Raw genomic sequence first — 13047 nt, forward strand, 5'->3', positions numbered from 1 at the left:
CAAACGAGAAGAAATGAATGAACTGAAGGAGGTGATTAGAGTTAAAAAGATGAGCAAAGAGGTGCAAGAAGAGGAGGCATTTTGGGGAAGGAGATGGAAGAGACAAGGGCAAGTTGCTAATGTTGGTATCTCTGAAGCAGCAGAATCTTCAGGGTCAACAAGCCACCAACAGAACTTTCACACTGTAATGGACAACCTGATCTAAGCATACACGGCATGAACCTTGGATGGGGGAGCTTAAGCTGTTCTGTTTGACAAAGCCTCTGTTTCTGCCCGCATTCAATTTTGCATTTGCATTTGGGGCCACGGAAGATTCTCAACAGGGTTAATGTGTGTTTGTGTGTGTTTATATATATATATATATATATATATATATATATATATATATATATATATATATATATATATATATATATATATATATGAGTAAAACTTTGTTAGCTATGTCTTGCACATCCGTTCACCACTGCGGTTGCTGGTGATGTTCCATGTCATGTATATATATTTATTTATTTATCTTTTATTTTATATATACATATATATATATATATATATATATATATATATATATATATATATATATATATATATATATATATATATATATATATATATATAAGCAATGTTGAAAAAGTTTGCAGTTTTAAGTTTAAAGTTTATTATTAGTAAAAGTGATATGGTCCATTGGCTTTCTGTTTATTTTGCTCATATTGAGCTATACAGGATCATGTTGAAATCCTAATAAGATTGCACTCTCACAATACCCTGAATTGAAAGAAGACAAACAGCGGTGCTGGGATTCTGGTGAGGTTGGGCTGAAATACTCAATCAGACCCCATGTCCATGTGCGTTGTCTAAACAACAAGCTGTCATCTGTAGCCACAGTTCTCCTTCCATCCTATAATCAGAGCCTGTTTCACATGCACAACAGACAAGAAAAAAAACACAGGAGTCTTATTTACAAGTGATTGCATATGAGACCAGAAAAATGTGAACATATCATATGCACTAAAGGCAAACAATACACATTAAAACTGAAACCAATTTCTAAAAGTGCATTGACATACACATCAGTCTAGCCAATGTTGAAAAATCATAATTGGATCAGAAATTGGAATTTTATAAAGAGCCTACAAATATTTTTTTTTACTTGGTATTTCTGATACCCAATTTGACTTTTAAAGAAACGGTTATTTATTCAGTTCAACTCTCAGTTTTCTCATCATGGAGATATAGCTCAAGACTTTGGATATGTACACAAGTTATTACAGAACCTTTGCAGAATATCATTAAAACTTCGACATTGCCTTACCATTGTCTGATGACCATTCTGTTTTTTACTTGTCCCAAGTGGTAAATAAAATGAATGGCTGAAACCATGACTTGATTGAGCAAATATATGCCAAATACATGTAAACATGAAAAGTTGTTTCCCCCTCTTCACTATTGAATATATAAAATAGTCTGAAGGTAAAGGTCTGTATAATATTTGTTCAATAATGTATAACGGAAGTTCACGGAATCAAGCTTATTATGGTTCCCTCACAGCTTAAAAATGGTTTCTGTTCTCAAAATAACCCCAAAAGGAAGTGAAAGCTGCTTGTCACAATCAAGTACAGATGAAGAAAAATATGGCCAAAGGTACCTGATCATAAACCAGTCTTGTTCCTGCCCACCTTCTTGCTCCCTAATCTTCCCTGTAGTAGGTGTTAACAACCTTTAAAGAATATAATCTTCTCTCCATTCTAATTGGTGTGCTTAACTCTTGTAGAGTTAAGAGTTGGAGTTAAAATGATTCAGAGTAGCTTAGCAGCTTCAACGCTGCGCCCAGGGGAACCTATGTGTGGCAGTTCTGGGGAAATTAGAAATATAATTATGGTCAGCAGGTGTGTGAAGCTTAAGCTAACAGGGATCAGCGACACACGGACATGCACGCGCACACACATTTGCACAGTAGTTAATAAAAGGAAAAGTACTATATGTAAGTCTAGTAGATTATGTTAATTGTGTTTGACAGGACCTGAGGGAAAAAATGCAAATTAAGATAACTAAATAGTTAAAAATGCTTTACTCCATGTCTTAATCGGTTTGTGGTTTACTCCTAACAACCTCATCTGGGCCTATTAATAATAATAATAATAATAAATATTTTTATTTTATAAAATAAATATAATAAAATAACATAATTAGAATTATTATTATTTTATAAAATAATTATCATTATTATAAAACTAGTGGCGGCACGGAGTAGCACTGGTTAGCACGTCCGCTTCACAGTTCAGAGGGTGCTGATTCGATTTCACCTCTGGCCCTCCCTGTGGGGAGTTTGTATGTTCTCCCCGTGCCTGCGTGAGTTTTCTCCAGGTTCTCCGGTTTCCTCCCACATCCCAAAAAACATGCTAAGTATGCCGATTGAGCACTCCAAATTGCCCATAGATGTGAGTGCGAGTGCGTATGGTTGTTCGTCTCTGTGTGCCCTGCGATTGGCTGGCAACCAGTTCAGGGTGTCCTCCACCTACTGCCCGATGATGGCTGGGATAGGCTCCAGCATGCCCGCGACCCCTGTGGGGAAAACCGGTCCAGATAATGGATGGATGGATGGATGGTATAACTAATGGTGGCACGGTGGAGGACTGGTTAGTAGCATGTCTTCCTCACAGTTCAGAGGTGCAGGGTTCGATTCCAGGTCTGGTCTTCGTGTGTGGTGTGTACGCTCTCCCCATGTCTGCGTGTGTTTCTTTTCCGGTATCCTCTAACATTCCAAAGACATGCATGGTAGGTCAACCACTCCGAATTGTAGGTGTGATTGTAAGTGTGGATGGTTGTTCACCTATGTGTCCCCTGCGATTGGTTAGTGACCAGTTCAGGATGTACCCCACCTACTGCCCAAAGACTGCTGGGATAGGCTCCAGCACGCCAAGCAATCCTTGTGAGGATAAGCGGATTAGAAAAGAGATGAATGAATGTTTGTATTACCGTAATTTTCATGCTATAAATCGTGGTTTTTTTCATAGTTTGGGTGGGGGGGGGGCGACTTATACTGAGGAGCGACTTATATGTGAATTTTTTCACAAATTTTCAAAATTCAAAAAAGAAAAAAAAAGTTAAACTGCGATAAACGAATCACGATGTAGCAAGGGATTACTGTAATTTGAATTTTAAGTGATGTCAGTGGCGCGGCGCGGCGGTTGTTTACATAAAGGACAAAGATTCGATCACCGGATGATGAAGGGCCCCACGTACTACCGACATCATTAGCGGCTTTGTTTGTAAGTGACATGGAGGACGAAGAGTTTAAAGGATTCAATAATTTGGAGTGACACAGAAGGTTTGAAAAACTATTATGGCTTTTACGCACACCCGGTCCTACTCTACGGAGCTTTCTTTCACCTCCGTGGATTGAAGTCGGGGGCCGGCGCTCGGCCGGGTGGCTGTCCAGAGACGGTGGATGGGGTTCGACATGGCTATTACGCACGTCCGGTCCTACGCTACGGAGCTCTCTTTCACTTCCGTGGATGGAAGTCGGGGGCTGGCGCTCGGCCGGGTGGCTGTCCGGGGACGGTGGATGGGGCTCGGACATGGCTTTTACGCACGCCCGGTCCTATTCTATGGAGCTCTCTTCCACCTCCGTGGCTGGAAGTGCCACCTCCGGGGATGGAAGTCCACGCCGCAATACACCTGGAAGTCCACGCCGGTGCTTGGGGTCGTGTGGTGGTGAACTATTTATGTTATAGTTATTTGATATATTGTATTTCGTATAGCAACTTGTATATGTTTTTATCGTTACAGTTCAGTTCAGTTCACTTGTTGGCTCATTGAACTCTTGTTTTGTTAAATAAAGAGATGTTTACCAAACCCACGTCTTTCCTTGTACTTTGTTAACGCTATAATATAGTTACATACTAGATCTGTGGAATAACGACGAGGCTGAGGTCAGGGCGCACGCGCGGCGTTGTTGACAAAGGACGAGGAATTTTATCGATGGATTTAATGATTTGGAGTGACACAGATGGCTTGATAATATTGTTGTTTGTATGATATTTATTTGATATATACTTTACATATCGTTATATGAGTCTATGGTATATTTAGAACATTTAGATGTCAGCGGCGCGGCGCATACATATCGTTTCCATAAAGGACGATCAATGGATTTAATGAATTGGAGTGACATAGATGGTTTTGTAAACGTGTTATTTATGTAATAGTTATTTGAATAACTCTGAATGTTACGTCAGGCTCGTTCTCAGCTCTTCGTTTGTGTTTATGTCACGTTAGCATACCTATCGTTTAGCCCAGATATGGGCAAACTACGGCCCGCGGGCCAGATCTGGCCCACGGGGCCGTTTAATCCGGCCCGCCAAACCTGAATAAATTGTATCATTAATATTTTGGGGGGTCATTTTCCCTGCAATTACTATGTTTCCCCAGTAGATGATGAAGTGCCCGCCCGCGCATTTATTCCCGGGAGCCGTGTCAGAAAGCTCGGTGCACACTCACAAGTGCGTGTGCGTACTCAGTAGTACGGATGCGGCGCACTCCGCGCTCTATTTCATCTATCAGTGCCGAATTTCGAGCATAGGCTGTGACGTCAGTATTCTCGTAATTCGCGCGCTGAGCTTTCAGATACAGTTTTACGCTAATGCCACCCACAACCCTTTCCCTGGAATCCTTCCATTAAAATGAGTGGCCCGAAGAAAAAAAAGGTGGACACTGAGTGCCGAATGTTAAAAAAGAGTGGACAATTTGGCTCGACCTACGTGTGTGAGAAGACGTTCAGCCACATGAACGTCAACAAAGCCCGTCACAGCTCTAGGTTAACACCTCGGCTCTATCTTAAGAATTACCACAACAAATTTTACTCCAGACTATGATGCACTAGCAAAAAAGCGAAACCAACAATACGATTGATTTCTTTATTACTTTGTTAGATGTATTCTTTCACTGATTCGTCAAGATGATGTATTCGGTCAGAATGTTTGCCGTTGGATGTGATTTCGCCTCATTAGATAAACATATTTCATAAATCTGACCTGCAGGCGCTGAAGTGATGGAAAATGTTATTCATCATAACAGTGTATTTAATAAGAATCACTGATAGTAGTCTTTTGGTGAAATATTTTTTTAATGCTGTTAATAAATGCATTTGTTTTCAAAACGTTTTTTTTTTATATCTATGCTTTAGTATCTACTAAAAGTAAAAACCTTTTATGCAATGACCTTTACATGTCATTTATATTACTTCACACAAACACTACATCCATCTGCTCCTGGTTCGGCCCCCCGGTCAAAATTTAGAACCCAATTCGGTCCGCAAGTCATAAGGTTTGCCCACCCCTGGTTTAGCCTGTTGTTGCTCATTCATGTCTGTTCTCTGTGTTGGATTTTGTCGAATAAATTTCCCCCAAAATGCGACTTGTACTCCGGAGGGACTTATGTATGTTTTTTTTCACGTTATTGTGCATTTTATGGCTGATGCGACCTATATTTCGGAGCGACTTTTAGTCCGAAAATTACGGTACTCAAACCAAGAGCACTAAAATATACTGAGGTGAATGAAAATAAAGTGTTTATCCAAATTTATTACGATTAGCCTGCGTTTTAATATTGACCTTAATGGAAACATTTGTCTTCAAAGCTTTTAATTGTGTCTCAATCAATTCCACAGTTTAAATGTGACAGCAAGAAAAACAAAGTACATTTCATATAAGGTGAATTTAATTGACGCCAAGCTTGTGGTCTCACATTAAAAGCAGCAACATCTTAAATACATGCCTTGTTACTTGTCATCAAATTTGAAGTATCTAATAGTATCTAATTCTAATAATAAGCATCTGGTATTTATTTGTTTATTTATTTATGACTCTATTTATATTGCAAGTGACAATGCCTGATCAATACTAGACTGATTAACAATGCAACACATTTAACAAGCTGATTTCATTTCAAGGATGTTATTTTGATTGTCTCTGTGCATAATGAAATTTGATTTTCAATGATATCTAATTATACAGAGTCAAAGGTGTGTGTCTCCCCTCCCCCCGGGAGTACATGTTGAAATTTTGAAGACACTGTTCTGGCAGGGCAATATGGTAAATGACCCTTTCCAAGTTGAATCCTATCTTGCTTTTCCGTCTCATCTCTTTCCTGTTGTCATCGTCTCTTTGAAGTGTTTGAATTGCATCTTAAACAGTCTCTTCAATATTTCATGAGCGAATGATTTGATGACTGCTGATGAAGCACACATCTTATCCCCTCCCCCTCTCGTCTATTTCATCATCTTTCATGTCCTCTATTCCTTCTTGGAGAGCAATGACATCATCTGACCTGTCACTCCATGGCAACTGTCAATTAAGCGTTATGGCAGTTGTGTTGCGAACATAAACCAGAGACTGAAGAAGATTCTATTTTTGGTGTAATTGTAATTCTAAAATCAACAAAATTTGATTATCTTTCTTTCTTATCTACAAAATAAAATAATATTACTTTAAAACTACTTCACTCTTGACAACGATTTCACTTTGCCTCTTATCTCTTATCTCATTATCTTTCTTTCTCATCAACAAAATAAAATGATATTACTTTAAAACGACTTCACCCTTAACGGCGACTTCACTTCACCTCTTCTTGTATGTGGATAAATCCACTTAAATCTTTAATCCTGGTGAAACGTTTCTATTATTGAGGCAAACATTGATTTGAACACACCACTGAGGATTGAACTCAAGCAGATTGTAAGTTGTTTTTGTAGTGTGGCTAAACCCCAATAGTCGATTTTAGTTTCAGCAACTGGATACAAAATTCTAATGCTTTACTCGCATATTTGACTATGACCAACCACTGTGCCTTATGTAAAATGATCTATCAGCCTCTACAGTTCAACATATGAAATTACCCTTTGCTACAATGTATTCAATTTACAGCTAGTAAATTTACTGTCCCCTCAAAATAACTACACAGAGCTCTTATTGTCTGAACCGATGATAAGAAAAGTGAACCACACCCTGAAGTGAAAACAGCTCAAGTGACTACATTTATATGCGGTCAATATTATTTTAAAACCTACGTAGATAAAGTAAAAGTTTGATTGTCAGAAATCCAAATTCTTAGCTTCATCTCAATATTGACTGCATGTAAACGTAGCGTGTGCCCAAGTAGCCATTTTCCCTCTCTTTTGCCATGGGGCTCATTAATGTTACCAAGTCTCAGGTATGAATGAGGAACAAATGTGTTGAATTTAGCTGCATCGCTCTCATATGGCACTTCATGGCAAAGAACCATCTGAGGATCTGAAACTCTGTTGCTCTGCAGAAAAAATGACCAAGGCAATAGGAAGTTTGCCTATGCTCTTAAATTCAGCTAAAGCGGCTCCTCGGAATTAGAGGAGCACAACCGACTATTAATTATCTACCAATATGTATTCCCCGAAGTCTTTGCCTCTCAGCCCAAAACCGACTCTAATTGCTGTGGTTTTTATGGAGTATATTGATGTGTATATGTAGTATTTGTTCTCTTTTCTCACCTGATATTTTAATAGCTTCGCTGGATTTGACAGGAATAAAGTGAAAAATTAATACTTTTTATAAAGTTCTAATTTGAAAACTAACAAAACAAGAATATTTGGAACTTACTAGGAAAAAATGTGCAACATCCTCATCCATTGTAACACTATAATATGGGCTTATCTCACTCATAATGGATGTTCAGTCTTACTTCATTGGGTTTTATCTATTCTACTCGGTTTAGTATCTTAATAGTTTTTGTTCTTTAATGCCAATCACAAAAAGCTCTCAGTCATGCATGCAACTAACCAAGACAAACAGAGAAAAGGCTGGAGTTGGCTTCTGGCATGCTTACAGCGAAATGAACAATAATGATATGGAAAAAAAGGCAACTTTCAGCCTTTAGGCTTATTACAAATGTACAGTGTCATTAAAAACGCAAATAAGTACATTAACCTACAATGTATAGTTGAGCTATTATTTCAAGCAAAATGATCAGTATCCTAAATAACTGAAGTTTAGCATCTGTTGTTAATGCCACCTGTTTTTTTTCTTCAATTGATTATTTTATCCCTTTCATTGAAATCACCTCTACATTGTCTGATCTGCATGGTCCTGATATACAGAGACTTGCGCATCGGACCTGGCTTCAAATTAATAGGCGCTCCTTCCATTAAAAAACAAACAAAACAAAAAAACGGTCGCATGCATTTGTAGTTGACTAAAGAAAAATACTTGTTTTCATATACTACATAAAACATTTTTTTTTTTAAATCCAAATTTAGTTTCAGAATCTCATTTATTCGTTTCTTGAGGGAATGATGAACACACCAGCATGTCCTGTGACCTACTGAAGCAAACTATGATCCAAAACTAGACCCTGAGGAAGTATTTCATTATGACAACAACCCCGTACACACCTCCAAGGTGACTACTGATGGACTGGCCACTCACACATCCTCAAACAAGGTCTCTAAATGGCTCTGTGATGTCATAGAGGATCCAGTGGAGCCGTGAAGCTCTGGTGAACACCATGCCCAAGAAAGTTAAGGCAAGCTGTTGTCGTTGACATTGCCACACATCTAATTATCACAATGCAAGAAGGTGTAATCTTAATATGCACTTCTGTTTCTTATGGATACATTCCAACTGTACTGCCAGTGATATGCTAATTTACTGAAAAGATGGTTTGTAAATAACTATAGTCTGCAGAGTCATTCTGTTGTGAAGCTGTGGAGCTCATCCACAATTCAGAACACACACACGCACGCACGCACAAACAAACGGATGATCAGCCATGTGTGGAAGACAGATTACTCCCAATGACACTAGTGCTTACACTTCAGGGACGATTTCAGACTCCCTTTACTTTCAAGATCAACAACACTATCACACCATCATTTGTTTCTTTGGAATAAAACATAATTTGTGGAAGGATTTAACAAACATGATTTAATTGTTTGAGTATTTAAGCATGCTCTATTAAAATTCCTATATTTTATTGGTTATCTAACCAATCAATACCACTTTTGACATTTTTTTTTATGGTATGACCCGCCCCGCCCCCGGATAAGCGGAAGAAGATGGATGGATGGAAGATAGTAAGCTATCAATTAGTTTTGTTTATTTTATGACTCCCGTCTGTTGTTTAGAGAAGCAGTTTGTAAAGTTGTCTTTATGTCTGCATGGTGATAGTTTAGATAATTTCTTCTCATTATGTCAATCAATAACACTTGTGGTAGTTGAAATTCCCGAGCACTAATGCCTCTCATCATAATTTGTGTCTTGTTCTATGATCTTTTCCATCCTTTTCCCTGAAGAATAATGGTCCACCCAGCCTTTTGATCTGTAGCATTATATTTTGTTGGGTGGGATCAACAAGTTGAGAGAAATAAAGTTTCAAGTTTGATACAGACATTTGTATAAAACAATATGGCAAAACACTACATTCAACAAAACCAATATTTTCAGTTGAAATAAGATTCATTCCACAGGGGCAAATTCCAGATCCATCTATATCACAGGTGTCAAACTCAAGGCCCGGGGGGCAGATACAACCTACCACATCATTTTTTGTGGCCCGTGAAGACAAATTGTGCATCAAATTCATGTGTCATTACTAGAATTGCAAATTGTCTTCACTTTTAATATCTTTTCTTTTTAAATATTTGACCAGTTTTTACTCATCTGATTTGAAAATGAGCTATTTGTTTGTTTTGTAGCTTTTACTGTATATAATATGAGGTGCTCATACATTTATTTGGGTTGACAGTCATAATGGCCCTCTGAAAGAAGGTATGACTACAATGCGGCCCGCAAAAAAAAAAAAAGAGTTTGACACCCCTGATCTATATTGACACTGAAATGGACCTGAGAATCACCCTGAGAATCGGAACGATTAGCAAAGTTGAAATAATTAACTAAGTAATTTTAAAAAAAGCTCCCACAAGGACTGGACATTAACAACGCAGGTAGAGTAGACCCACAAAGTCAAGAGCTCCTTATTTAACCTACAATTTCATAAAAAGGAAAAAAAAGAACCAATTGTAGCCTTACAAAAACTTGGGCAAATGGGCTGAGTTGGGCAAAATGTCTACAATATCTTTTAACACTATTGCTGATTCATCTAATATATATTTATATTTACTTCTGAAGTGGATTTCTTTTTATTTCTGCGAAGACTAATTCCAAATAAACACCCAAACATCTTATTCTAACAGCTAGCAAAGTTCTTCAGGTTGATTTAAAAAAAAAGACAGAAAAACATCATTTTAATTCAAGTACACATTCAGTAGTATCTTAATTTAGAGTTTTATATGATGCCAAACATTACTTACTTAATGCAAGCCAACTGAATATTTCTAGTGCTGTACTCAATTGTAATAATTTGGGCGCCTATCTTTATCTGTCATGTAATATCAATATCGCCATGTACCAGTGAATTGTAAATGGGCTATATCGTACTTTTACAATGTCACCTTATTTCACCATTCATGCAGTGATTAATGATGGTGGCATATGTTGCTATTAATGGAATTTAACCTCTCATTTTCACACTAATGGTGTAGCAATCAGGAGCAAGTGAATGTTCAGCATATCGCTCAAGGATACACTTCATATATGAATATCGGGTGTGGCTTATGTCATGGTTACTCCTGCACATGGTTGATTCAACTTCCTTTATTGGAGCATTTGCTTCCCAATGGTTGCCATGTAACTCAAACCCTGCAGCCAGATTATCATAATATTTACTACTTGCTATTCTCGAGCCCTTATTCTGTCTCGGATGTTCCATGTGTGTCGATGTTCAGAGGGGCGCAATCCTATTCGTTAAACTGCAGATGAATTCACTTGGTCTTTCTTCAGCTCAGATGTCAGAAATGGAAGCTTAATTGTATTTTAGGGGTTAGTTTATTTATTTTATGACTGATTTAACTTTTAGGGCTTTTTATTTATTACACTTAAAAAATAGTTTCCCTTAATTTTCAACCCTTTATTTGTCAAACTTACTGAGCATTGGATTCCCACTATCATCTATTAAATTATACTTTAAATGGCAATTGTACTTATATACTGACAAACCATGACCAAAACTGTTTTTTTTTTTTTTTAATAGATTTGTAATAGAAGTTATGCCTCATTCCTCACTGAAAGAACAAAAAAAAAGACAAAAGCCAATTACTGTGACTTAGTTTTAATTAAGGTCCAGCTGAATTCTGTGCCTGTCCCAAGAAAACAGATGAGAGTTAAGTTAAAGTCCCAATGATCGTCACACGCACATCTGGATGTGGTGAAATTTGCCCTCTGCATTTAACCCATCCCCGTGTGATTTTGATCCATCCCCTGGGGGAGAGGGGAGCAGCGAGCAGCAGCGGCCACGGTCGGGAATCATTTGGTGATCCAATCCCCCAATTCCAACGCTTAATGCTGAGTGCCAAGCAGGGAGGCAATGGGTCCCATTTTCATAGTCTTTGGTATGATCCGGCCGGGGTTTGAACCCACAACCTTCCAGTCGCAGGGCGGACACTCTACCACTAGGCCACTGAGCTGGTGTTGTGTGTGGTTTGAGATGTCCGTTGGTGAGCAAGGGAAACAAAGATTTGGAGTAACAGTTGGTTCTTTATTTGCAAGATTTTGGGTTGTTTAATGGTGTTCAGTACACATGGCAGTACAGCAGATGAAACAACAACCCCCATTCTCCAGGTCAGACGTTTTAATATTATCCGGAAAAGGCGGGAAAGAAAAGGCGGGAAAGCGTCACCTGAACATTTGGCATCTGTGTATTGGAGAGTTACCGCCCTGTGTTGTGTCCGCCGTCTGTGCCTGTGTTGAAAGGTTACACAGTTCTGTGTGCTGTATCGTGCTCTTGATTGAGCAGTCATATTTAAATGAAATAATAAGAGGATTTACACATATATGACCATGAAAAAGTATATGAGTTTATCTAGCCCAGGGGTCGGCATCCGCCCCCCCAATGAAAAGAAAGCACCCGGAGCCACAACCCATTTTGACATCATTATATATATATTATGCATGTATATATTATGCTATGTACAAAAAACTTTATGCATTTATGAAAATGAAATCAACAAACCTCTGCAGAGAACAGAATTTTATTTCTGGATGTAACAAAAAGCATTTTACACTTGGTTGATGCTTAATTTCAAATAAAATACCCGGTGTCTATTTGAGTCCTTGTATTTAAGAAATAAAAATCCAAACATACCCAACCCACTGAACAAAAAATGCAAACAGCCTGCAGTCACCTGTCCTCTTATTTATGAGATAAAAATCCAAACTTATCCAAATATTATCCACCAGCAGTGAACGAACAATGCAAACCCAAAAAATGCGCAGTCTGCTTCCGTCCCATCGCGTGTACTGAAGTGTGCAGCCAGTTGTCCTTCTGAATTAAAAAAAAAAGACTACTTCACTTAATATATAGTTATGTATTTATGTCACTTTTATATTTCACATACACGCATGTACGCACGTATGCACGCACACACACGTGAAGGACACCAGGAATTCGAATGTTGGCGGATGTGACGCATATTTTGAGGGGTAAAAATATTAAAAACGTTTAATTTCAATGTTACAAGTTTACCATAATCTTCAAATTCAGAATTATATTTTAAAATGAACAAACTAAAATAAAATTTAATTTTTATAAAATACTCATTATTTTCCAAAGTCACAGGGAGCCACAACAGAAGGATGAAAGAGCCACATGTGGCTCCGGAGCCATGGGTTGCCAACCTATGGTCTAGCCTAACATAATATGTGCACAATGACTCTAATGTTTAGACTCTAAACATCGGGTGTACCTTAATGCTAAATGAGCACCACTCACAAGTCAGATTTCCCAACTTCGGCCCGCGTCCTGTACAGCGTATACATGGAAACTTGCCAAGAGCCACCCGACTACTAAAAAACAGTTTAGTCTCAGAAGTTGCGGTGAGGGGGTAACATTTGTTATACAAAGCACAACCAGGAGACAGGTTAGTGGAGGACATCACATCAACTAGGCAGGCAGGCGAAATTG

Source organism: Syngnathus floridae, chromosome 12 (genome assembly GCF_059516105.1).
Source record: "Syngnathus floridae isolate MCC-2025c chromosome 12, RoL_Sflo_1.0, whole genome shotgun sequence".
NCBI classification, from domain to species: domain Eukaryota; kingdom Metazoa; phylum Chordata; class Actinopteri; order Syngnathiformes; family Syngnathidae; genus Syngnathus; species Syngnathus floridae.